Raw genomic sequence first — 25,853 nt, 5'->3', positions numbered from 1 at the left:
GATCCCTGGTCCTGGAAGATCCCACATGCCGCGGAGCAGCTAAGCCCGGCTCCACAACTACTGAGCCTGCGCTCTAGAGCCCATCTGCCTAGAGCCGGTGCTCCGCAACAGGAGAAGCCACCGCAATGAGAAGCCCGCGCACCCAACGAAGAGTAGCACCTGCTCACCGCAACTAGAGAAAGCCCGTGCGCAGCAACGAAGACCCAACGTGGCCATAAATTAATCAATTAATTAATTTTTTAAAAAAGGAATATTCCACAGCTGTGCTTCCCTAGTAAGGTTATGCTGGTTTTATTTGCATTGGTTTCTACTGAATGATCTACTAATCAAATCAAAGTACAAGGTTTTAAAGCCTTTCATTTCTCAGCTCTGAGTGAAGCAGTACATCAATTAATAAAAGGAGAACTTTTTTTTTAATTGCACAGTGCTTTTTAGTTTATCAAATGCTTTTGTATTTTCTCATTTCACCTTCAAACCCACTCAATTTAAATAGCAATTTTAAATGTCCCTTTCTAATTTTTCCTTGCTCAGAATCCATTCCTCCGACTGCTTATGATAGTAAACCTCCATTTCCCTTTGATGAGGCACACCCCTCCTACTCGCATGTGATTCAGATGAGACTGACCTCATCCCATCCCCTAATCCAAGTATGGACATGTGACTGGGGGCTAGCCAAACAGTGTATTTCGCCTCCCTGAGCACAGTGGTTGGTTTAGAGACAGATACATGACTTAAATGAGTCACACAGACTAAATTCTAGGATTTTTCTGAAGTTGATAAACCAAGAGGCTCTAAGCTGAAAGCTTGTGGGAATCACTGTGATGGGAAAGGCTGCCCAGAATGGTACCGACACAAAGGAAGCAGAACTAAGAGATGGAGAGGCACAATGTCCTGATGAAGCTATTTAACACCTGAATCAGCCACACCTGAAGCCAGAGATACCCTTACACCTTACAGGCATACAATCCAGTAAGCCAGGAAGCACCGTCTTCTTTGTCTACCTCAAGTCACGTTTGCGTCACTTAAAAATCAAGAGTCCTAGCAGATATACATCTCTTCCCCTTACCAGCTCTGGGAAAAGTGGAGCCAGTCCACCCATGCAGCCCTATTCCAAGACACCACTGATCCCCTGAAGGCAGCTACCTGAACTGCCTCTTTGTGTTTAAAAGAAAGTGAGTATTCTAGAAAGAGGTGGCTAGTAAGTCATAATTCATGAAGTATGAGTTATTACAAACATATTAGCATCTCTTAACAGAAATCCACACATTGAAGCCATAAGTATTAGCCGGCAAGTCTCTAAGGGGATCTAGTTCTGACTTGGAAACACCCATAGGCTTTAGAATAAAGGTAGCTTCCAATGACCAGTTCTGAGATCTTTGCCTAATTTCTCAATCTTCTGAACCTAAGTTGCCTTATAAGCAGTAAGAGTAATAGTATTCTCCTCACAGAGTTTTTGTGAAGACCTACGATATTGTATAAATAAAAAATACTTAGCACACTGCTGGGCACAAAATAGATTCTCAGTAGAGAATGGTTTTTATTAATAACTTGGGATGCTTTTAATAATATGGAAGAAGTGGATACCCACAGTGGCATAGGTAGGATGCCCTGACCAACTAGAGAAAGCATAAAGCCACCAAGGAAGTCAAGAGTGGAACAGCCTGCAGGTCACAGAAAGAAAGTGAAAAAGCTCTACTGACCAATGTGTTGAAAACCACCATTTTTCTTGAGTGAGTACTGACAAAGAATATTCTTTTGGGTTTGGGGACCAGTGCCCAAAGTGCCAGAAGGGACTTTTAGAGAGAATGAAGCTAACAATCAGTTCCCTTATTCTGTTTAATCTTTAAGTGATTAGCAAAAAAAAAAAAAAAAATTTTTAAATCACTTTTAACAGCATCATATTTCAATTATCAAGTGCTGAATTAAAGTGGAATGCAAACACTAAACTTTAACACACTGCTAAAAATGAACATGTCTAAAATATTAATAGCAACTCTAAATGATTTATAATGCCCTCTTGGGCATATTTTATGATTTATTGATGTCATTTTATCTGCTCCATGGGTGACAGAGTCACCTCACTGTGTGTGCTCTGGTGGGTTTCTAGGCTAGTTATTCAGAAAACTATACACTCAGACCTTTGCTGCATGCATATCAGACTGTAGGTAAAGTAAAAAAAGTAAAAATGTTCATTTTTTCCATAAATCAGGGAATTGTGGGGGACAAACAGACTTTAAAATTGGTTATTTCTTGTTTTCTCAACTTCATGCAGGGCCATATTGGAGCTATCTTCAATGGATGTGAATTTCACAACCTCCCAGGTTAATTTATAATGTCAGTCTTTGTTGACGAGAAATTCAGCTTTAGATGTAACCTATTACCCTTTCTGCACCAAGAAAAGCCCATTTTCTAGAAAATACCTCATAATTTCTTCGGTAGTTCACTTCCCTTCTTCGACCTAACAATGCATTTTTCAAACCTTTCTGTCCATCCCACATATATTATTGCCCAGCTCTCTGCTTTATGATTTCTTTCTCTCTATTTTATGATTTGCTTCTAGTCTACAGGTTTCCTAAGACTCTCTTAAGCTATGGTAGCCAAAATGTGCTTTAATCAAAATTGGACTTGTCTTTTACTTCGTTTCCAACACGGTTTCCCTCTCGCAGTCATTTCCCCTTCTCCAGAGATGAAAAGATCTCATTCCGTCCTCTGGACATTCAGAACTTCTTTTCATCACCTGTCCACTGACAGCCACACACATCTAAACAGTAGTGACATAGGCCTGCACTACTGGGGAACAGCTCATGCTCAAAAATTACCATTCCCTCCTCTACCTGCCCCTTTATTCAAAACTCCAAACTCTTCAATATAGGAATACATGGATATGGGGGGATAAGGGAGGGGGCTCTGAGAGCCCATCCAATTAAATCATGTTGACAACTCCCCATCTGAAATTAGAACCAAGACCCAGGATTCTGTGTAGTATTAATAAATAGCCAAAAAACAAAACAACGACAAAAAAACCCACCCAAACCCAAAAAACAAACAAAAACCAAACCAAAAAGCCCCTCAATCTTCTTCTCTGTTTATTTTTCTGTATCCAATATGTGATTTACTTTTTGAACTGCAGTTCAATGTTGCAGACTCATGGTCCCTGTATTTTTTCCACCATAGACATAGCTAGTCACTTCTTATCTTATTTTGGTGACATCTGTTTTTCCTCACTATATCACAACCCTATAATTACGTAGGCAGCACCCGATGATCCTAAGATGTAGTATGTAATCACTAAATTTTAACCTCTAGCAAACAATTACCATAGGAACCAAAGGCTAAATAGAGGCATGGTATCTAAATTTGCCACATTTCTCCTTCATCTGAGACATTTAGAAGAGGTGATTATGCTTATGAAGGTATGAGTACCCAATGGTTACTCAATATGCACCTGTCTATTGAGTGATTATATATAATCAAGCACCTGCCTGGGCATAGATGTCTACCAAGTACCAGGCCAGGTCTACCCAGGCACCGGTTGGGGTTGATAACTTGGGTTAGGTTGAGCAAGAGCTCTCACTTAGCTGAGCGGTGGGAGGTGTTGGTTGGAACCTCTGGGGAACAGACACTGAGATGGAGTTAGAAGTGCAAAAGGTTTACTATGCTGGGTAGTAATATTTGTGAAAAGAAATAAAGAAAGTAGGATTGGGTGTGGGAGCTGTCAGACAATGATGCCAACCTCACAAAGTCTCTGCCAGCCTGGAGAGGAGCTCTGAGCAAAGGGTCCCCATAAAGGGGTCAGCATTAGTAGAAATGGCCAGGCCTGGGAGACCAGAGAAGAGCTGGCCTGGGCTTCTGAGCTGAAGCAGACCTGAAGAGGTCAACAGCTGGAAGCACTCCTGATGCTAGGCAACAAGTTCTTTCTTCAAAGGGGGCCTAAGCAGTGCATCTCTGAGTCTGCTGCACAGGCCAAGTCCAAAACAGTACAGGAGGGCGAAGGATCCAATCTAAGTATATGGAGCCAGGAATTCTAACCTCAGTGAAAAGGGTTCAAATCAAATACGGTCAGGATTTAAAAGGGTGGAAGTGAGTGTTACAGCTCAGGAGGGACCTGAGCATTAGGTTTACCATCAGCTGGAATTTAGGACTTTCTTTTTTGTGCAAGAGAAGCCACAGATATAAATGGGTCACTCTAGCTGAAAGGGCCAGGGGTGTAATGAACAATTAAAAATATATAAAACACACCATCAGTGTCTCTGCTTTAAGTAGACACATGACTTTAAAACTTTGGGAAACATATGGCATTTGCTCTACATCTGCCAAGTGGCATAGATCCCCTGTCACATACGCGTGAATGAAGTCAGGCGGGATGGGGAAGGAGGCAGGCTCTGCAATGGGACAATCAGTCCAAGCCCCATTACTATGGCTCCAAGCCCTGCGACCTCAAGGAAGTTATTTATCCTCACAACCTAAGTTTATTGTACGTAAAATAAGGACAAAAACTAGAACCCATCAGATAGGGCTGTTGTGCAGGTTAAACTCATGTTATTCAAAGGGTGAGTCTTGGACCAGCAGAGCCACCATCACCTGGAAAGTTGTTAGAAATGTAGAAATCTTGTGCCCCATCCTGGACCTAAGGAATCAGAATCTACATTTTAACAAGATCCCCAGGTGACTGTGTGTGCATGTTAAAGGTTGAAAAGCACAGGGTTAATGATATGGGTTAATGTACTGGGTTAAGTACGTGAAACACTTAATACAGTGTTTGGCATGTTGTAAACACACAATAGATACTACTTGTTGTTGTTTTTGTTATTATAATTGTTATTTTCATCCTGAATCATCTTGCATAAGCACATCACTTAGGAACCTGAGCTTTCCAGCCGCATAGCACAGGGAGATCAGCTGGTGCTTTGTGACCACCTAGAGGGGTGGGATAGGGAGCGTGGGAGGGAGGGAGACGCAAGAGGGAAGAGATATGGGGACATATGTATATGTATAACTGATTCACTTTGTTATACAGCAGAAACTAACACACCATTGTAAAGCAATTATACTCCAATAAAGACGTTTAAAAAAAAAAAAAGAACCTGAGCTTTCTAATCTGTAAAATGGGAATCATAATAATATCCAACTGCCTGCGGATTAGATCATCTTTTAAAGTCTTCAAACTCCAGGAGACCCTTATGATTCAAGCATGACCATAAAATGGCAATGGCTGATATTTTGACAGCCTTTACTGTGTGTCAGGTGCTGTTCTTAGTGCTTTACTTTTCTCATCTTATTTAATCATCCAACAGTGCTATGAGACAAGTACTATTTTTAATGCCACCTTACAGATGAATAAACTGAAACATGAAGAGATTAAATAATTTGCTCAATAAAACACCCAGTGGTAGAATCAGGATTTGAACTTTGGCAGTCTTATGTAACCATTTATACTCTTAACCTCATCACTATTCTGTCCCTCAAGCCAGGCCATCAAAGAGAGAGGTAAACTAAACTAACTCTAACACAATCGGTGCAATCCGATGTAGTATTTGATACATCATTGTTACAGCAGGCAACATTCAGGCTGTGGATTCTCAAATCTGGCTGCATATTTTTTAAAGAGTGGAGATTTTTCAAAATACAGACTTCTGAGTCTCATCCCCAAGGTTCTGTTTCAGTAGTTTAGAAGTGGGGCTGAAACTTCTAATCTTTTTCTTTTTTTTTAAGCTGTTAGATATTATTCTGATGCAGAGTCAAGATTGAAAATGTGTGGGAATATGGGTTAATAAGCCACCATCTCCATGTCCAGTATGTGGTAAGTCAAACTTCTTTCCAAAGTAATTGAAAGGAATAAGAAGGGAAGAAAAGAAGGAAGGGAAAGAGGGAGGGAGGGAGAGAGTTTTGTTGGTGATGGAGGTGTGAGCCATTCTCCCTAATTCCACAACACACATCCTCATGTCTAAGTGGTTTCCTTGCAAGTTCTGTAGACAGGAATTGTACATCTCTTGAACCACTGTAGTTTGGGGGATGTTTAACGGCACTGAGCAGGAAATATCTTGGTACCACTGAGTGGAGGAATTTATTTCACCTTACCTCCATGAAGGAGACAATTTTTCAGCCAAAAGAAGGTGACTAGAATCCTGCACATCATCCAAGACAACAGCGAGAGGACTACACCACAGCTGGAGGAGGGAGGGTGGAAGCAGGACAGTGCTCGCTGAGAAGGAAAGAATGGAGGGACTGGCACAGAATCCATAGGTGCTCCCAGATACTCAAGTACAGTAGGACATTGGTATTTTCTAGAGCATCCCACACTCAAGCAGGTCTACAATAACAATTGATAGAGCCTAGACTTGAAGCAAACTTTAGTCTTGACATACATAGAGCCAGAGAAACTGCAATATGGGCCCATCCCACACAGAGAGCCAGGGACATTGAAAAGCATGGACTGTTATGAGGAAAAGGGGAGCTCAGCAGAAGAGATATGTTAACAGAAAAAGCTCCCTGAGCCATTCATACAGAGGAGGGAGAACTGGAAAATGAGATCAAATTCCACTTGCAATAGCTTACAGTTTGTTGTCTATATTAATGCCAAAGTTCATAATTAGTTTTAATTCCAGGGCTTTGGTTTCAACTATTCTCAAAAAATCATTTTATTATCTTTATAAAGTCCTCAGTTAAAAAGATCCTCAAAATTATCATACAGATAACTGGACCAAATAAACCCAAGCTGATGTTAGGGTTCTGATACCCAGCTTGATTAAACAGAAACACCTAGAAGACACTGCCCCAACTTGATTTTGTTCTCAGTGTAACACATTATACAGCCATCCCTCCAAGGCTGTGGAAAGGTAACAGGTTAGCAAGCAATGTGGAAAAATCATTCTTTCTGTGACTAGGATATTTTGAATAGAAAAAGATGGCATAATATACCAGACTACAGCATACATAGTAAGAATCCTAGATTTGAATGGAGTGAAACCAGTAGTTGAAATTGAGGAAGCATTTAGGTTAAAAACAAATGGATGATCATTTATAAATAAAGCTTTAGTTAACATTTATTCTTAAATAAAATATTACAAATTTTACTTTCATTGTTACTTAACATCACAGAATTCTTTGGGGATGCACCAACTATGAGGAACTAACCACAGCAATGAATAATTTATGTGGAATATGGAGCCATAGATAAAAGAGAAGAGCAGTTGACTGGTTTTTTTTTCCAAGAAACTGCTAATGTTACATTACATTTTATTGAACCAGCCTCAAAAAATAACAGAAGCTGAACATTATTATTGCCATTATTATCTTTCCTTTCCAAGTGCCATATCTTGTTCTCTCTTGAGCTGATACATTCTGATAACTTTTGCTTACTTTAGAGATTTGCTTTTTCTAGTAAAAAGTGCTTGACTAGAACCTCTCATATTCGAATTTCTTCAAGCTATAACCACTTGCTATCAAATTTAAGTAATCTCCCTTACCTTATTGGAATCCATTTGTTCATTTCCAACCTACACCTTCTATTTAATATATGGATCTGTTCTTTGGTGCCCTTTCTCTCTAACTACAAAGGACGAATGTGTCTTTCATTATTCACAGTCATAGCTACAGCCCCACATCATCCAAGGAATCAGGACAGCTGACACAACGTCTGTGCAAATATGACTATGGCAGGACTGTGTGTGACTGAAAGACTCCGTGGGTCCAATTCACCTTGGATTAAGCAAAGGAACTGACTTCCAGGACCTTGAAAACAGCTGTGATGGAGCAAACAAGCCAGTTAGCAAGGGTCACACATGTGTGGCCTGGTTTGAGCTATTTGGCCTCTTTTCATTTTCAGAAAATCTTCAGCTGCCAACGCTGCTCTGAGTTTCCTATCAGGCTCATCAGTGTTTGTGGAAACTGTATTATTCACCCTGGTACAGGAATCGAACAATTCACCAAGTGCTTCTGTTTGTTTTCGGTGTTTTGTTTTATGGCTTGGGGATTTTCTTTTTTTTTTTTAGCATTTTTTTTTTGGGCTATTGTTCAGGGAAACTAAGATCAGAGTTCCTTATGTCCCCCTTTAAAGCTGTTAAGCTTTTCTTCCCTATCTTTGATTAAATGTCCTATTCTGCATAGAAGAAAAATGCAAAGTGGATTCAAATTTGGCTTTGTGAGGTGCAGAAACTCTCTTGGTTCAACAGGGGCAACTTGGGATGGAATTTTGGACAAAGAAAAATAAAGGCAGGTCTAGTTCCTCCCACTTTGTGCTCCCCAACCTCTCATCTTCAACCACTAAAAATTAAAAAAAAAAAAAATTAAAAAAAAAAATTAAATCACAGGGGTCTTGTTTTGCTATAACAAAAATACCATGAACTGGGTGGCTTAAACAAGAAATATTTATTTCTCACATTTCTGGAACCTGGGAAGTCCAAGATCAAGGTGCCTACAGATTTGGCATCTGGCGAGAACCTGCTTTCCTGGTTCACAGACAGTAGTCTTTTCACCGTGTCCTCACATGGAGGAAGGGACAAGAGCTCTCTGGGGCCTCTTTTATAAGGTCACTAATCCCATTCATGAGGGCTCCACCCTCATGACCTAATCACCTCCCCAAAGCCCCACCTCCTAATACTATCACATTGGGATTAGTATTTTAACATATGAATTTGGGGGGTGGGGGGAGACACAAATATTCAGTCCATACAGCAGGTAACCAGAGTTGTTAGTGTCAAGAGAAACCGAAAGACAGTGTCAGTAAAATATAATTTGTGTAACCAGTACATCTTACTTCACAGGCTGTTTGTTGAATAACAGCCAATCTTGCCTCAGGAGGGTCCCTGATGGACACTGGAGCCCCCAATGTCCATATTAGCAGGAAATTAGTTTATCTCTTGGATCCCCTCATCCCTTCCATACACGTAGAAATTCCAGGATTCCAAGATGCTAAAAAGTCTAAGGAGGGAATCCTGTTTGTTTCTATCCTACTACTTCGCTACTTTGGAGCCAAACGCACTCCATTATGGCTGGAGAATTTCACCACCGCTACCAAAGCTGGTTGGCTTAGAGTGAGCAGGCACAGGGAAGGCAGATGAAGCTGCAGCTGAAGCCTGGACAGCCTGGAGTGGCTTCCTCTGCCCGATGCTGCTGTTTCTGAAGGTGCTTAAACAGAATAGAAGGTGATCAGCTGAGGCTGGCCTCTGCAGTGCACCGCCTGCCCAGCCTCTAGTGGTTCTTCTAGGTTCCCTGGAGGGGGACCCCAATCCCACAGTGCTAGGCTCGGCCAAGAAGCTCCACAACAACCTTCCTGGGCTTTCAACTGCAGCTGTTAAGATTTCACTACCCCGCCTTCTCCAAGGTCAGGAGTCCCATCCTGGATGTTGGTTTCAGGAACCTCAAAGACCTCTCATTCATGGAGCCACCCCCTAGAAATAGAAGCCCCTTCTATTTCAGGCCCCAGCCCAGATTCAGATTCTACCACCAAATGAGTAAAAAGAGGAAAATCTCACCAACAATTGTTATTATGTGATCTCTAACATCTATATCCTAAAGTCTGTTTAGACACAAGGCAGTCATCTTCTTTTATCTGTAATGTTTTCTTGAAAAAGTGAATAACAGCCAAATGTGAGAATTTTGAAAAACTTCCTGGGATCCATTTTACATGGGCTAAAAATGCATCTAACTATATATTCATACATACTACTAGTAAAAGTGGCTGCTTCCTATCATAAGGAAATGCGGGCACCAAGTCAGGAAATAGTTGTTTTTCATAAAACAACACCTAGAACTATTTGACTTTAAAATATGACCATTTGTAGATTTGATAACATAAAAAGAAAAACTTTAAATGTAAATACTACTTTAAGATAAACAAAAAAGCTTTGGAGAGAAGTGAATCACATGTAGATTCAGGAAAAAGAGCAACCTCAGACTTCTAAGCAACAACAATAGAAGCCAGAGGTAATGGAGAAATGCTTTCTAGTTTTTGAGGGAAATGATTTCCAAATTAGAATTCTAGTCTCAATCAAACCCTTATATCTTACAGTAGAATAAAGACACCTTTAGGCATGCAAGACATATTAGCCAGGCTAGTTTAATATAGCAGAAGTTATTCTAGCCAGTTGCTATGGTCTGAATATTAGTGTCTCCCCCAAATTTGTATGTTGAAATCCTATTGCCCAGTGTGATGGTATCAGGAGGGTGGTTAATGGCCCTCATGAATGAGATTAATACCTTTTATAAAAGAGACCCAAGAAAGCTCCCTTGCCCCTTCTGCTATGTGAGGACACAGCAAGAAGTTGGCAGTCTGCAACCTGGAAGGGGGCCCTCACCAGAACCCGAGCATGCTGCCTCCAGAACTGTGAGAAATAAATTTCTGTTGGTTTTAAGCCACCCAGTCTGTGGTATTCTGTTATAGCGGTCCTAACAGACTGAGATATCAGTTTAAGCCAAAAGGGCTAGCTATGAGACAGAGTTCACAGACTGAGGTGGAGGAAATGGACTGTGTTTCCACGAGTGACACCCGAGCACCGTGGCACAGAGCTGCCCGGTGAGGGAGTCACTGCCTCTCACAGAAACCACCAAGCCAGGAGGCTGCTGGCACTGGTTCCAGGTCCTACCTCTGCCTCTGCCATCACTTCAGAGCCCTGCTGTGCTGCTGCACGCAGATCTGCACCTGTCAAGTGGAAGCTTTAGGCCCTGCCTCTTTCCCAAGTAATCCAGTTCTGGATCCAGATTCTGACTCTGGCAAAGATGCAGCTGACAAGTATAATCAAAGCCACATGTCTGCAATCCAACAACTAGAAAATGACCTGAAAAATGTCTTTCTTTAAGAATGCAGAATTTATAATGTGGGAAACTATTAAAAAGATGGGAAAGGGGTGTTCAAAAATGTGGGGCAGCCTGAATAATAAATGACCACTGCACGCAGACTTGAACTTTTACCTCTTATGGACTCTTTTTTAGGAAGCAACCAGAAAATACTAGTTTCATCACCAAACAAGGGAATGAATCAAGAAAGAGGGAGATACAAAATTAGGAAATAGGAGATCTCATACAGGGAGGTGGGCAAAGGAAGTTTCAAGATGATGATAAAGGGAAGGTTTAACTAGCACTCTAGTGTGAGCAGGAGGATGGAGCTTGTACAAAAGGGATGGGAAAGGGGAGGGGAAGAATCAGGTAGATCACCTGATGTTTTCATCTGAAACTATCCAACAACTCCATCAGAGAATTAGGACAGGTTATAGAGAGCACTGAACTATGGTGGTGGGAATGGGGAGAGACAAGTATTAACCCTAAGAAAATAAAAAGTTATTTAAGGAAGGAAATATAATCTTAGTATGCTAAAGGTCTTAACTATAAATAGTGTTTGCATGGGCATGATAGTGTGAACACTCAATATTAATAATGAAAGCAGTGACGTAACTATATTAGGAGTTGGAGTAAGAAGGGGAAGAGAACTCGGTGGAAGGGAAAATACATCAGGTACAAGTCCCCATCTTCTACATTAGGAAACCAAAGATAATAGCTAACATTTAAAAATCAAGAAACAGTAATATAAGCATGTTACTTAGAATGTGGAAGTAAACACCAGAAGAAACAGATTTTTTTAAATGTCAAAATATGTTACCTTGAGGGAGCAGAAGTTTGGAGCAGGAAGGGGTGAAGACTGCTGTTTTCATTATAAGCCTGACAGCATTATTTCACTTTTAAAGTCACATATATATGCAAACATACATAAATACATTTACACAGTTATAGATAGATAGATAAATTTTTAAAATTAAACATAGAAAAAAGCATCTCTTGGTGTGCACTTGTAGCCTTTCTGTCCTTAAAACTCATATATCTGCTGTCTCTAATTCTCCCCTTTTTATGGTACACCTGTTCATTCTAGAAACCATTCTCTCATCCTGTCAAAATGACAAACTACACTGGCCACTGGCTGCTTCCCAAAAATCAACCCTAGAGAAACTATAGAAGCTGGAGGGAAACTCAGATTTGAGGAGCTAATGACTGAAAATGAATAAAATACAACCCTATGAGAAGTCCCTGGGGAGTCTGAAGACTCAGAAATGTTATGTGAGGGCTGCGGAGGGGTGGGGGTATGAGGGGAAGGAGGGCAGCCTTCAGCCGGCCAGAGAAGGCAGCTAAGGTGGCTGTGAGAAGAGGGGTGAAAGGAGAGTGTCTGTTCTGTTCTCGCTTCTCGCCACCGGGGACGGTGACAGACCGCCAATCACCAAAGAAACTGGCAGCAACAGTCATGGCTGCAGGGGTCAGGAGGGTACAGTAAGAGATGTGCAAAAGCCCTGCAGGAGAAAGGAGGGATCAAAAGGGTGGTGTGTACTGACCAGTTACCTTTGGGCATTCTCCAAACCCCCAGGGCAGGGAGAGTGAACCTATGGAGACTACTTCTAGAGAGTTTAAATGGGAAAGACATACTAGAGAAGTTATTTGTAGATGACGGAAAATTAGAATGATCACCATCAGTTCTATGAGGCTCTCTTCCCTGGCTTTGTTTCACCTACAGGTACAACAACTGAAGGCTGGGTTGTGCCATTTCCCAGCACAGAACCTTGTGTAGTAACTGATACTCAAAGGGGAAGAGGAGTTCTTCCAAAGAAATAACCAGAAAGCCATAGAAGGAATACAACTACTATATAAGAAAGACAACAAACTCAACAGTATAAACCATCTAAATTATATAGAATTGTAAGAGAAAATGGACCAAGAAATTAAAATAATGATGATGAATATATTATGAGGCTAAGGCTGATACCAGCAATGTGAAGCAAGAACAAGAAAACATAAGAAAGGACTAAATTGGGGAGTAGGTATGAAATATGTAATAGCTAGAGTGAAAAAGGCAATAGATAAGATACATAGCAAGATGGACAAAGGTGAATAAAATCACTGAGTTGGAAGATCAGATTGAGAAACTCTCCTAGAGGTCATCAGGAAAGGATAAAGAGACAAAAAATACAAAGAAGCTAGGAGATGTAGATGGTGGAAGGAAAAGGGCCAACACCTGTGAGCTGTGGCTTTGTGCTGTGTCAGCTTAACTAGGCTGAACTCCCTTTCCCCAAATCCCCTTTCTTGTATGTTTCCAGTTAGGGTGGGCCATAAGCAAGATCCCTGTGAAAGGTTCTAAGGGTGTTGTCACTTACCTGCCACCTCACCTCACTGGTGTGAAGAAGCAGTGGAGCCTCCAAATGCTCCACCTTCCATAGATCCCCTTAAGGTTCTCTGATTCCTGGACCAGGTGTGTGTTTGGCCATGGTGATAACAGCCCCCGATTTCTGCAAGAAACACATATAATCAAGGTTAGAGGTAACAAGAACTAACATGAGTTTCAGTCTGTCCACAGGTTCCAGCTTGTGCTTCTATAAGGGTTCCAACTTGTCCTGCTCACCCCCACCTGACTTCCATCTTCCCTTCCCCACTACCTGTTCTGTAGTTTTAAAGCTTCAGCATTGGAAGTGAAATGAATATATATGTGTGTATGTATGTATGTATGTTACACACATACACATATATATATATACAAATATGTGTATATGTATATTTTTTAAAGTCATTACATTTGAAAGAATTGGGCTGGATATAAAATTCTAGGTTCAAATGTATTTTCTTTTAATATTTAAAAAGTATTTTTCCCATTTGTCATCTTGTGCCCACTGTTCACTTTGATTCTTATTCTAGTTGATGATCTCTTCATTATTTCTGGAAGTTTTTAAAATTATTTCCTTGGATATACATTGATAAATTTAAGAAAGTAATAGGATAAGTAAGCATGAGTAAGGGTCTTAAGCAGCTACACTTGAACAAAAATAGAATAATTTTTTGAGCCAGCAGAAAATGCAATAAATTGAAATACAAGATATGGTGGGAGAAATAATTTCTAATATAAAAGAAATTACAATAAATGTAAGTGGATTTAACTCACAAATAAAAAGAAAAATACTTTCTGATGGTATTAAGAAATAAAAACAAAATCCAAACATATGTTGTGTATGAGAAAAATTCTGAAAAGCAATAGACACAAAAAGGTTGAAAATGAAAGTGTTCAAGACAGGAAAAAAATAAAACCCCAAAACCATGAAAGAAGGCTGGAATAGCAATCATAATAGTGGATTAAAAAAAAAAGTTAAGGTAAAAGGTAAACAAAAAATAGAGTGAGAAGAGATAACCATCACAAACATGTATGCACCTAATAATAGGTCACAATAACTGACAGCATATGGAGAGAAACATATAAATAGTTAGAGCTTTTAAAACCAAACTATCAAAAATGTATTAAGCAAACAAAAATTAAGCAGACCCTTATCTAAACAGTATAATTAGTGGGCTTATCCTATTAATTATATTTTTCAGATCTTTGATATGAATGTTCAGTGGTATGCTATGTATAATATATATGCTTTGATACATATGCTATAGTAGTTCATGCAACAAATAGCAAATACACATTTTTAGAAGCATACACATGTTTAAACTAACAGATTAGGCCTACAGGAAGTCTCAATAAACTTGCCAGGAACAATATCATGCAGATGAATTAATATTAGAAATTAGTAACAGGAAAGGTTTTTTTAAATGTCCTATATTTTGAAAATACCATATTACTAAATAATTCATAGGTTAAAAATTAAATTATAATCAAAATGAGAGACTATCTAGAATTGAATGAACATGAAGACACAAAATGTGTGGGACATACCTAAAGCAGTGTTTGAAGGAGCATTTACACCTTTAAATATGCTTATCAGGAAACAATAAAAGTTGAAAAGAGGGATTTCCCCATTGGTCCAGTGGGTGGGACTCTGTGTTCCCAAAGCAGGGGGCTGGGTTCGATCCCTGCAGGGAACTAGATCTCACATGCATGCCGCAACTAGTAAGTCTGCAACCCTGCATACCTCAACTAAGACCCGGTGCAGCCAATATTTATTTATTTAAATAAATAAAAATTAAAAAAGAAAAATATGCTAAACATCCAACTCAGGAAGTTATAAGAAAGAACATCAAAGCAAACCCAAAGAAGAAAAAGGATATAATAAAGGAAAAGAAACAATATAATGATTTTTTTTTAGTAGAGGAGATTAATAAAACTAAAGTTCTACTTTGAAAAGATTACCAAGATAAACCTCTGATAAGACTGATCAAGAGAAAAAAGGGACAACGAAAGTAAATAAAACACAGATCAAAATGAAGATGGGGAAATAACTGCAGATTTAAAAAACAAACAGATAAAATGGATAAATTCCTAGAAAACATAAGACGTCAAACTGGTACAAGAATAAAAAGGGAATTTAAAATAGATCTACAAGGATCAAAGAAATTTAATTGGTAGTTAAAACTCCATCCCAAATTGCTCTAGGCCTGGATGCTTTTAAAATAAACTCTATCAAACTGTTAAAAACACAATTCCTATGTTACATAAGTCGTTCCAGAAAATGCAAAAAGAAAGAATAATCCTCAGCTCATTTTCTGAAGCTAGTCTATCTCATTTCCCTTAATACCTCTGGCTTTCAAGCCATAGTCTGGAAAGTTTTCCCCACTCCCATGTTATAGAGGAATTCATCCATGTCTTGCCTTGCACTTGCATGGTTTCATCTCATTTTTATGTTTGTGTTTCTGATCCATTTGGAATTTATTCTGGTATATACTGTAAATAATGAATCCAATTTTCTCTATTCCCACATGGCTACACACAGTGGTGTGCTGTAGCTGGCTCACGCCAGCTCACAAGAGCTGATTGTTAAATTTTCAGGAATTTTGTGAGCTGATTGCTAAACACAGCCATTATTACAAAATAAATTATATATACATACAATGAAATAAACCATGTTCAAAGCAAAGGTAATAAATATTCAAAACTCATCACTTCCTGATTATTTTAATACATTTTACTATTTTCAAGGTTCTTGGGGTTATTTTTGTCTGTTGTGTCTATATGGTGGTAAGACTCTAGAATGGCATGCTGCTGTACATCTCTCCTCAACTCAGTATTAAAAATCATATTGTGGCTTCCCTGGTGGTGCAGTGGTTGAGAGTCTGCCTGCCAATGCAGGGGACACGGGCTCGAGCCCTGGTCTGGGAAGATCCCACGTGCCGCGGAGCAGCTGAGCCCGTGAGCCACAATCACTGAGCCTGCGCGTCTGGAGCCTGTGCTCCACAACAAGAGAGGCCGCGATAGTGAGAGGCCCGCGCACCAAGATGAAGAGTGGTCCCCGCTTGCCGCAACTAGAGAAAGCCCTCACACAGAAACGAAGACCCAACACAGCCACAAATAAATAAATAAATACTTTTTTTAAAAAAAAGTAAAAGTCTATTAATTTAAAAAAAAATCATATTGCTAGCATGAAATTGACTATGGTGGTAGTATTCACATCATGAAAGTTGGCAGTGCCAAAATCGGGGCTTAAGTTATTGTTTTGTTGACTGTATACTATAGACATCACTATGGCCAGCAGGCCAAATCCAACCTGCCACTTGTTTTTGTAAATAAAACTTACTGGACCACAACCACACCCATTTTCTGACCTATTATCTGTGGATGTTTCTGTGCTATAATGGCAGAGGTGAATAGCTGCAACAGATACTAAATGGCCCCAAAAGTCTAAAGTATTTCCCATGTGACCCTTAGAAAAAGTTTGCTGACCTCTGGCCTAGACTTAAGACAATGATGGAGAAAATGTCAACAATGTAGATTCATCTTAAAAGTGCATTTGTCTGTAGCTGTTACACTGTGAATAGCACAAAAAATTGAGAAATAATCTTCCAATAGTTGAAACCTATTATCCAATTCAGCAAAGAAATCACTCATGTCCTTCACAAATAAGTCAAGATTCAACATTGTCATTTCACTTTCAGCTTACTCATTAATGTAAATGAAAATATCAACCTACATTCACATGAGAGCTATACTCATCAATTACAACCATAGGTTGGTTATGGGTAAGAATTTGGCAAAAATCAAAGAAAGCGTTCTGTGAGAATCAATGAATTATATGGTGTTGACAATAGAGAATATTGTATATTTTATTACTATTAATAAATTACTAAATATCCTTTATATCAGTAAAATTAATAGTATACATATATACATACATATATATGTGTATAGATATATATATTGATATATACACACAAACATGTGTATATGTGTACGTATTAAACATTTATCAGCACAACACTGGCTACACAGCATCTCAATTTCACTTATTAAACAGTTTATATCTCTAGTTTAAAGTGAACACAATGAAACCATTATCTGTGATTTCAGTCCAGAACTATAAAGCAAGAAACAATGTTTTAATAGTTTGGTCACCTGAGTTCCATTGACAAATACTATGCTGAATTTTCTTAAGTGTGCTAATCTTTCTGTAAGTAAACCACAATCTTCTATTATTAAAAATATTTATTTTTAAAAATGTATCTTGTCCTTACTGATTTGAGATGCTCCCTTTATTATATACTAAATTTCCATATGCATATTATTCTATTTCTCATTACTCTTTTGTCCCGCTTGTCTGTCTGTCTATTCATGTGTCAACACCAAACTGTCTTAATTATAAAGGGTTTGTGGTTTGCTGTAATGTAACTGCAAACCCTCCCATTCTCTCACCCAATTGCTGTTCTCTTTCAGGAGGTTTTAACCATTCTTCCTTGTTCGTTCTTTCAGACAAGTTTTATAATCATATCGTGTTGCTACGGGGGAAAAAATCTGAGGATAACATTATTGGGCATTTCATAAATTTATAAATAAAAATAGAGAAAACATTTTTTAATGATGTTGAGTTTTTCTATCCAAGAACGAGGCATATTTTTCCATTTGTTGAAATCAACTTTTATAACTTTCAGGTTTATTTTCCTCACGTAGGTTCTGGATACCCTAATTAAGTTTTACCTTAGCACTTTTTTTTTTTTTATATCATAAGAGGATCTTCTCCTCCATTACATTTTGTAATTGGTTTTTGTTTCTATTATGAATGTTATTGATTTTGAATGCTAATTTTATAAGCTGCTACATTACTAAATTATTTTATTTGAGGTCATTTTTAATTAATTCTTTTGAATTTTCCACATATATAATCATGTCATCTGAAAATAGAGTTCTAACTCTTCATGTCCAACTATTATATCCTCCAATTATTTTCTCTTGTCTAATTAAAATAGGTAAGAGCTTCAAAATAATGTTATATAGGAGTTGTATGATTCCTCTCTAGTACCTGACATTAGTGGGAAAGCCTTAGTGTCTCTTCATTAAGTAACATGCAATATTGGGAGCTGAATTATATATATTTTACCAACTTGAGAAAGCATAGTAGGCTGAATAATGGCCCCTAAAGATACAAGATGCTATTCCTTAGAACCTGTACCTGTTACCTTATCTGAAAAAAATTTGCATATATGAATAAATTAAGGATTTTGAGATGAAGAGATTATGTCGGATTATATGTGTGGGCCCTAAATGCAATCACATGTATCCTTATAAGAGGGAGATGGAGGGCGATTTGATATATACAAGAGAGAAAGCAATGTAACCATGGTGGCAGAGATTGGAGTGATGTGGCCACAAGCCAAGGAATGCTGGCAGCCATCAGAAGGTGGAAGAGGCAATGAACAGATTTTCCCCTAGAGTTTCCAGAGGGGGTGTGGCCCTGCCCACACCTTGATGTTGGTACAGTGTTACTGATTTTAGATGTCTGACCTCCACAACTACTAAACAATACATTCTGTTTTTTCAAGCCCCCAAATAACATAACTATTCAGATAGCTCAGCATGGTTGCTAGATACAATATCAACTTAAATATTTTAAACTTACAAAATCATAAAAGGCATATTATAAAATATAAAAGATAAAGTGACATTCACAGTTCAAAACTATATAGTATCTAGGAATTAATTTAGAAAAGACTGCCATGGAGAAAAATTAAAGATTCAATGAAGAATATACAAATGATCTGAATGAATGGAGAGACAATTCAAATTCTTTAATGAGGTGACAATATTATAAAGATGATAAATATCCTCAACTTGATCTACATATTCAATGCAATACCAATCAAAATGCCAGTTGCATTTTTTGAAGAATTTATAAATTGAGTCTAAAAATTCTATAAGGGGAGACCTTCAAGACAGCAGAGGAGTAAGACGTGGAGATCACCTTCCTCCCCACAAATATATCAAAAATACATCTACATGTGGAACAACTCCTACAGAACAACTACTGAACGCTGGCAGAAGACCTCAGACTTCCCAAAAGGCAAGAAAATCCCCACGTACCTAGGTAGGGCAAAAGAAAAAAGAAAAAACAGAGACAAAAGAATAGGGACGGGACCTGCACCTCTGGGAGGGAACTGTGAAGGAGGAAAAGTTTCCACACACTAGGGAGCCCCTTCACTGGCAGGGACGGGGGCTGGGCAGGGGGGAAGCTTCAGAGCAACAGAGGAGAACACAGCAACAGGGGTGCAGAGGTCAAAGCGGAGATGTTCCTGCACAGAGGATCGGTGCCAACCAGCACTCACCAGCCTGAGAGGCTTGTCTGCTCCCCCGCTGGGACAGGTGGGGGCTGGGAGCTGAGGCTTGGGCTTCAGAGGTCAGATCCCAGGGAGAGGACTGGGGTTGGCTGCGTGAACACAGCCTGAAGGGGGCTAGTGCACCACAGCTAGTCAGGAGGGAGTCAGGGAAAAAGTCTGGAACTGCCTAAGAGGCAAGAGACCATTATTTCAGGATGTGCGAGGAGAGGGGATACAGAGCACTGCCTAAATGAGCTCCAGAGACGGGTGCGAGCCACAGCTATCAGCTCAGACCTCAGAGACGGGCATGAAATGCTAACGCTGCCGCCACTGCCACCAAGAAGGCTGTGTGCAAGCACAGGTCACTATCCACACCTCCCCTCCTGGGAGCCTGTGCAGCCTGCCACTGCCAGGGTCCCGTGATCCAGGGACAACTTCCCCAGGAGAACACACGGCACGCCTCAGGCTGTTGCAATGTCATGCTGGCCTCTGCCACCACAGGCTCGCCCCACATTCCAATTATGACTACTGTACCCCTCCCTCTCCCTGGCATGAGTGAGCAAGAGAGCCCTAATCAGCCGTGGCTTTACCCCCCTCTTGTCAGGGTGAGGAACAGATGCCTGAGGGTGCCCTACACGCAGAGGCAGGGCCAAAACCAAAGCTGAAACCCAGGAGCTGTGCGAACAAAGAAGAGAAAGCGAAATTTCTCCGTGCAGCCTCAGGAGCAGCGGATTAAATCCCCACAATCAACTTGATGAACCCTGCGTCTTTGGAATACCTGAATAGACAACGAATGTTCCCAAAATTGAGGCAGTAGACTTTGGGAGCAATTGTGGACTTGGGGTTTGCTTTCTGCATCAGATTTGTTTCTGGTTTTTATATTTATGTTAGTTTAGTTTTGAGTGTTTGTTATCATTGGTGGCTTTGTTTATTGGTCTTGTTGCTCTCTTCTTTACGTTTTTATATATTTTTTATACTTTTTTCCCCTTTTTCTCTTTTTGTGGGTGCGTACGTATATGTGTCTTTGTGTGATTTTGTCTGTTTAGGTTTGCTTATACCATTTGTCCTAGGGTTCTGACTGTTCGTGTTTTTGGTTTGTTTGTTTGTTTCTTTTCTTTTTATAAGTGTGTGTATGTTTCTTTGTGTCAGTTTGCATGTTTAGTTTTGCTTTTACCATTTGGTATGGGGTTCTATCAGTTTGTTGGGTTTTTTTTTTCCTTTTTTTCTTCCAAGCCCTGTGGCTGGCAGGGTCTTAATGCTCTGGCCAGGTGTCAGGCCCGAGCTTCCGAGATGGGAGAGCCAAGTCCAGGACATTGGACCACAAGAGACCTCCTGGTCCCATATAATATCAATCAGCGAAAGCTCTTGAGATCTCCATCTCAACACTAAAACCCAACTCCACCCAACAGCCAGCAAGCTCCAGTGCTGGAAGACCATGCCAAACAACTAGCAAGACAGGAACACAACCCCACCCATTAGCAGAGAGTCTGCCTAAAGTCATACTAAGTTCAAAGACAACCCAAAACACACCACCAGACGTGGCCCTGCCCACCAGAAGGACAAAATCCAGCCCCACCCACCAGAATACAGGCACCAGTCCCCTCCACAAGGAAGCCTACAAAACCTCACTCACGGGGGGCAGACATCAAAAACAACGGGAACTACAAACATGCAGCCTGTGAAAAGGAGACCTCATTAAGTTAAACAGTATGAGAAGACAGAGAAATATGCAACAGATGAAGGAGCAGGGTAAAAACCCACCAGGCCAAACAAATGAAGAGGAAATAGGCAGTCTACCTGAAAAAGAATTCAGAGCAATGATAGTAAAGATGATCCAAAATCTTGGAAATAGAATGGAGGGAATACAAGAAACTTTTAACAACGACCTAGAAGAACTACAGAGCAAACAAACAATGATGAACACAATAAATGAAATTAAAAATTCTCTAGAAGGGATCAATAGCAGAATAACTAGGGCAGAAGAACGGATAAGTGACTTGGAATATAAAATAGTGGAAATAACTGCCACAGAGCAGAAAAAAGGAAAAAGAATGAAAAGAATTGAGGACAGTCTCAGAGACATCTGGGACAATATTAAACGCACCAACATTTGAATTATAAGGGTCCCAGAAGAAGAAGAGAAAAAGAAAGGGACTGAGAAAATATTTGAAGAGATTAGAGTTGAAAACTGCCCTAACATGGGAAGGGAAATAGTCAATCAAGTCCAGAAAGTGCAGAGAGTCCCATACAGGATAAATCCAAGGAGAAACACGCCAAGACACATATTAATCAAACTATCAAAAATTAAATACAAAGAAAAATATTAAAAGCAGCAAGGGAAAAACAACAAATAACATACAAGGGAATCCCCATAATGTTAACAGCTGATCTTTCAGCAGAAACTCTGCTACCCAGAAGGGAGTGGCAGGACATATTTAAAGTGATGAAAGGGAAGAACTTACAACCAAGATTACTCTACCCAGCAAGGATCTCATTCAGATTTGACAGAGAAAGTAAAACCTTTACAGACAAGCAAAAGCTAAGAGAATTCAGCACCACCAAACCAGCTTTACAACAAATGCTAAAGGAACTCTCTAGACAGGAAACACAAGAGAAGGAAAAGACCTACAATAACAAACCCAAAACAATTAAGAAAATGGTAAAATGAACATACATATCGATAACTACCTTAAATGTAAATGGATTCAATGCTCCAACCAAAAGACACAGACTGGCTGAATGGATACAAAAACAAGACCCGTATATATGCTGTCTACAAGAGACCCATTTCAGACCTAGGGACACATACAGACTGAAAGTGAGGGGATGGAAAAAGATATTCCATGCAAATGGAAATCAAAACAAAGCTGGAGTAGCAATTCTCATATCAGACAAAATAGACTTTAAAATAAAGACTATTACAAGAGACAAAGAAGGACACTATATAATGATCAAGGGATTGATTCAAGAAGAAGATATAACAATTGTAAATATTTATGCACCCAACATAGGAGCACCTCAATACAGGCAAATGCTAACAGCCATAAAAGGGGAAATTGACAGTAACACAATAATAGTAGGGGACTTTAACACCCCACTTTCAGCAATGGAAAGATCATCCAAAATGAAAATAAATGAGGAAACACAAGCTTTAAATGACACATTAATCCAGATTAAACTGATATTTATAGGGCACGCCATCCAAAAACAACAGAATACACTTTCTTCTCAAGTGCTCATGGAACATTCTCCGTGGAACATTTGATTGGGTCACAAATCAAGCCTCGGTAAATTTAAGAAGTTTGAAATGGTATCAAGTATCTTTTCTGTCCACAACACTATGAGACTAGATATCAATTACAGGGAAAAAACTGTAAAAACTACAAACACATGGAGGCTAAACAATATGCTATTAAATAACGAAGAGATCACTGAAGAAATCAAAGAGGAAATCAAAAAATACTTAAAAACAAATGACAATGAAAACAGGATGGGAGGTCTGGGCAAGATGGCGAAAGAGTAAGATGCGGAGATCACCTTCCTCCCCACAGATACATCAGAAATACATCTACACGTGGAACTGCTCCTACAGAACACCCACTGAATGCTGGCAGAAGACGTCAGATCTCCCAAAAGGCAAGAAACTCCCCACATACCTGGGTAGGGCAAAAGAAAAAAGAAATAACAGGGACAAAAGAATAGGGACGGGACCTGCACCAGTGGGAGGGAGCTGTGAAGGAGGAAAGGTTTCCACACACTAGGAAGCCCCTTCGCGGGCGGAGACTGCGGGTGGCAGAGGGGGGAAGCTTCGGCGCCACGGAGGAGAGCGCAGCCACAGGGGTGCGGAGGGCAAAGCGGAGAGATTCCCCCAGAGAGGATCGGTGCCGAGCAGCACTCACCAGCCCGAGAGGCTTGTCTGCTCACCCGCCGGGGCGGGCGGGGGCTGGGAGCTGAGGCTCGGGCTGTGGTCAGATCGCAGGGAGAGGACTGGGGTTGGCTTCGTGAACACAGCCTGAAGGGGTTAGTGCACCACAGCTAGCCGGGAGGGAGTCCGGGAAAAGGTCTGGAGCTGCTGAACAGGCGAGAGACTTTTTCTTGCCTCTTTGTTTCCTGGTGCGTGAGGAGAGGGGATTCAGAGCGCCGCCTAAACGAGCTGCAGAGACGGGCGCGAGCCGCGGCTATCAGCGCGGACCCCAGAGACGGGCATGAGACGCTAAGGCTGCTGCTGCCACCACCAAGAAGCCTGTGTGCGAGCACAGGTCACTCTCCACACTGCCCCTCCCGGGAGCCTGTGCAGCCCGCCACTGCCAGGGTCCCGTGATCCAGGGACAACTTCCCCAGGAGAACGCGCAGCGCCTCAGGCTGCTGCAACGTCACGCCGGCCGCTGCTGCTGCAGGATCGCTCCGCATCCGTACCCCTCCCTCCCCCGGGCCTGAGTGAGCCAGAGCCCCTGAAACAGCTGCTTCTTTAACCCCGTCCTGAGTGAAGAACAGATGCCCTCAGGCGACCTACACGCAGAGGCGGGTCCAAATCCAAAGCTGAACCCTGGGAACTGTGCGAACAAAGAAGAGAAAGGGAAATTTCTCCCAGCAGCCTCAGAAGCAGCGGATTAAAGCTCCACAAACAACTTGATGTACCTGCATCTGTTGAATACCTGAATAAACAACGAATCATCCAAAATTGAGGAGGTGGACTTTGGCAGCAGGATATACTATTTTTTCCCCTTTTCCTCTTTTTGTGAGTGCATATGTGTATGCTTCTGGGTGAGATTTTGTCTGTATAGCTTTGCTTTCACCATTTGTCCTAGGCTACGGTCCGTCCATTTTTTGTTTGTTTGTTTGTTGGTTTTACTTAAAACATTTTTTTCTTAATAATTTTTTTCTTATTTTTTATTTTAAAAAATTAAAAAAATTTTTTTCTTAATAATTTTTTCTTATTTTTTATTATAATAGCTTTATTTTATTTTATCTCACTTTATTTTATTTTATTTTATTTTATCCTCTTTCTTTTTTTCTTTCTATTTTTTCTCCCTTTTATTCTGAGCCGTGTGGATGAAAGGCTCTTGGTGCTCCAGCCAGGCATCAGGGCTGTGCCTCTGAGGTGGGAGAGCCAACTTCAGAACACTGGTACACAAGAGACCTCCCAGCTCCACGTAATACCAAATGGCGAAAATCTCTCAGAAATCTCCATCTCAACACCAAGACCCAGTTTCACTCAACGACCAGCAAGCTACAGTGCTGGACACCCTATGCCAAACAACTAGCAAGACAGGAACACAGCCCCATCCATTAGCAGAGAGACTGCCTAAAATCATAATAAGGCCAGAGACACCCCATAACACACCACCAGACGTGGACGTGCCCACCAGAAAGACAAGATCCAGCCTCATCCACCAGAACACAGGCACTAGTCCCCTCCACCAGGAAGCCTACACAACCCACTGAACCAACCTTAGCCACTAGGGACAGATACCAAAAACAACAGGAACTACGAACCTGCAGCCTGTGAAAAGGAGACCCCAAACACAGTAAGATAAGCAAAATGAGAAGACAGAAAAACACACAGCAGATGAAGGAGCAAGGTAAAAACACACCAGACCTAACAAATGAAGAGGAAATAGGCAGTCTACCCGAAAAAGAATTCAGAATAATGATAGGAAACATGATCCAAAATCTTGGAAATAGAATAGACAAAATGCAAGAAACATTTAACAAGGACGTAGAAGAACTAAAGAGGAACCAAGCAACGATGAAAAACACAATAAATGAAATTAAAAATACTCTAGAAGGGATCAATAGCAGAATAACTGAGGCAGAAGAACGGGTAAGTGACCTGGAAGATAAAATAGTGGAAATAACTACTGCAGAGCAGAATAAAGAAAAAAGAATGAAAAGAACTGAGGACAGTCTCAGAGACATCTGGGACAACATTAAACGCACCAACATTCGAATTATAGGTGTCCCAGAAGAAGAAGAGAAAAAGAAAGGGATTGAGAAAATATTTGAAGAGATTAGAGTTGAAAACTTCCCTAACATGGGAAAGGAAATAGTCAATCAAGTCCAGAAAGTGCAGAGAGTCCCATACAGGATAAATCCAAGGAGAAACACGCCAAGACACATATTAATCAAACTATCAAAAATTAAATATAAAGAAAACATATTAAAAGCAGCAAAGGAAAAACAACAACACACAAGGGACTCCCCATAATGTTAACAGCTGATCTTTCAGCAGAAACTCTGCAAGCCAGAAGGGAGTGGCAGGATATACTTAAAGTGATGAAGGAGAAAAACCTACAACCAAGGTTACTCTACCCAGCAAGGATCTCATTCAGATTTGATGGAGAAATTAAAACCTTTACAGACAAGCA

The 25,853-nt window shown here is 40.3% G+C and overlaps 1 protein-coding gene across 1 annotated transcript in view; it reads right to left on the bottom strand.

Annotated features, from left to right (window-relative positions):
- The window catches only part of MEGF10 (multiple EGF like domains 10), a 370,667-nt gene that overhangs the window by 243,592 nt on the left and 101,222 nt on the right, over positions 1-25,853 (bottom strand). The window contains exon 4 of the mRNA XM_068535791.1: positions 13,131-13,262. The gene's annotated coding sequence lies outside the window, so the exon portion shown is untranslated. The remainder of the gene's footprint in view (positions 1-13,130; positions 13,263-25,853) is intronic.

Source organism: Eschrichtius robustus, chromosome 2, assembly GCF_028021215.1.
Source record: "Eschrichtius robustus isolate mEscRob2 chromosome 2, mEscRob2.pri, whole genome shotgun sequence".
Taxonomy (NCBI): domain Eukaryota; kingdom Metazoa; phylum Chordata; class Mammalia; order Artiodactyla; family Eschrichtiidae; genus Eschrichtius; species Eschrichtius robustus.
The sequence above is the reverse complement of the archived record's forward strand: the minus strand, read 5'-3'. Positions and strand labels throughout refer to the sequence as shown.